Genomic DNA, 2,815 nt, shown 5'->3' with positions numbered 1-2,815 from the left:
TTGCAGTTAGGCTACACTATGTGCTCCTTAATCACTTATGTAAAAATAAGAATAATAGAATGGTTAGTGAGGTTAGCAGGTGATTGGCCATGTTCGGCTCGAGCACAAGGGCCAAAAAAGATCCTTTACCCAACAAAGACCACCCACATCCCTTTTGCACCTTTCATATCCTTTCGTTATACACCCTTCCTTGTCACGCTTAATTCTCCTCCTATAGCTTTGTTGATGGTCCAACTCAATCTTTTGTCATGTAACTTCTTCCATCGTCAAGGTTTGATGTCTTGCATCTACTGAATGCAAGTAGTTCCCAATCCATTGCCAGACTAGAGTAATACTACATGCCTTAACATTTGATGTAGGCTATGGATGGCCCCTCCTCATGTTGTGCATGCACACTCTCAGTAATATACAAGTAATGTACATATTCCAAGACCCAAACCTTACTACAATATTTAGAGGCAAGATGAGCTCAAAGCCATTAATGGATACATGTAGATGAAGCGTCTACAATATTCACAATGGCCATGAATGCTTAACACTAGTTTGGTACCAAAACAAGACACTTAAGTGTCTTTTTTTTATAAATATAGATTAAATTCTACTTCCATCAGATGGTGTATTTAAGAAAACCCTCTTGATGTACTTAAATATGTTAGCTACAGGGTATTTGAAAAATATAACCTTGCATTTTAGAAGCTATCATGATCAAGAAATATACTCATCAAGTGGACCCTCATAAGATTGCGATTGATGCTTTGAAGATATCAACTTTATAAGCTCAAGAAAAAATGAAACAACCTTATAGAAAATTGTACGTAACTTTTCTACAATTGTGTTATAGATAATTGCAAATTTCATGTGCAAAAAAATTTACTTCATATAAAATAATGGGAAGTTCTACGTGCTTGAAATGGCCATTTCAAGCATATCGTTGTATACATAGAAAAAATATGTTTGTGATATGTTTTTGAGTTTTATTAAGCGATACATTGCTTACCCTATCCAATGAGGACTCAAGGTGGCAAAAGTAAAAGTGCTTTGGTAAGAAACAATCTTTGGATCATTTTAATATTTAAAACTGCGCATGCAAAAATTTTGATATTTTGATTCTTGAGACATAAGTATTCTAAACCTCAAATAACTTCAAACTTTGCACGCATATCAAATAAATGTATCAAAGTGCATGATATGAAATACAAATGGGATACCTAAATCCTTGGTTTCAATGTTAATGTGGAGGACTCAAGATTTTCAAGAGTTTTTGCGCAATCAAAATTTCAAGATAAGATGTAAACGACAAGATTTAAGTAAGTTAGGGAACCGAAAAAATACGTAGATTCTTGGTGTTAACATGTAAAATCATTTGATGATGTCCAATTGCACTAAAATAGCCCCATTTCCATGAGAGGACCTTTGAAAGGTCAAAATTATGCAATACTCTTAACACGTGCTCAAGTATTAAATTATGTTTATAACTTGCCATTAAATTTGAAACTATTCCTTGAAAGCCATTCCATTGTTTTGTAACACTAAGTACTAGCACTTGGCTTTTAAAAAGACAAAAAAGCTCATCTCTACAAAAAATATAAGAATTTTATTATTTTTTTGGAAAAACCACTTGAAATTTTACAAGAAATTACAACTAAGAGATTACCATAATTCTCTCCATAAGGTTCATATTTTGACATGGAGAAATTTTCTTTCCCTCATAACCAACCTATGGTAGAAGCAAGGTGTAAAAAACTTCTTTTTAGCTTTACAAATAAATTGCCAAAATTTCGTTGGAAAACGGGACAATTTAGTGTCTCGGGACACTTTACTGTCCAATTACAGAACTAGTGTTGATTAGAACTTCCTTGACATGTCACTTTACTTTGCCCTACACCCAAGCTCCCATCTAGGATGGGCATTTTGTTTCCCTAGTTTTGATGTCACAACCTTTGGTAGCCGGTCCTTTGATGACTGCACACAGTAGTAATTGTAGGTAGTATCACAGCAACCTCAGTCAAACACACCTCTATGATTGCTGCCTAAGCTGTCATCAATCCCTCCATGAGGACCGGCTCAGCTAACTTGATTAGGATATCCCCCTCTTCAAAGTGGACCAAAACTCTCTCTGACGAAGCAGAGATACCAGCCCCTGATTTCTAGGACTGATTATCTGCCCATGAAGTGCTCCTAAGACTGTCTAATAGACATACTCTACAGAGCTTGCTCTCATCATATGGCTACCTCCCCCCCTATCTCAAACTAAAGTCTAATTGACAATATTGGCCATTTCCCTAAGGTCCCCCTGGCATGTGGCGCACACACATTCATAAATATACTTCCATGAGCTCAAAAAAGTCTAAACTTCCAAATTATAAGAGAGGCTAAACCACTCACATAAACACCAAAACAAACGCAAGGCACACAAGAAAACAGATAAAGAAAAACTAAATTGCCTTATTTGTTTCTTTAAAAAAACAGAGCAAAACAAACCATTACTTCCGCCCAAAAAGCTTCTAGAAAAGGCATAGGCAAAATAAGATAAGAGGAGGACTGAAACTTTGAAACAAGTACTCAATTTTAAACAATCACGACAAGGGTAAAACGTCACATCACAAAGACTTCATCCTAGAACTCAAGACTACACACTACAAGATCCATATGTTGATGTTGGGGGGGAAATGGGGAGAGAGAGAGAGAGAGAGAGAGAGAGATTTTATCAACGTCTTGTAGAGGCCAAAGAGAACTTGCCTATGAGACAAAACCATGTACAAGTTGTCGATGTGATCCATGTGTTCAAAGATACCCAAAAAAAAAGCGCTCAATA

Source organism: Adiantum capillus-veneris, chromosome 17, assembly GCF_014529385.1.
Source record: "Adiantum capillus-veneris isolate H3 chromosome 17, ASM1452938v2, whole genome shotgun sequence".
Classification (NCBI taxonomy): Eukaryota; Viridiplantae; Streptophyta; class Polypodiopsida; order Polypodiales; family Pteridaceae; genus Adiantum; species Adiantum capillus-veneris.
Note: the sequence above shows the minus strand (reverse complement) of the source record.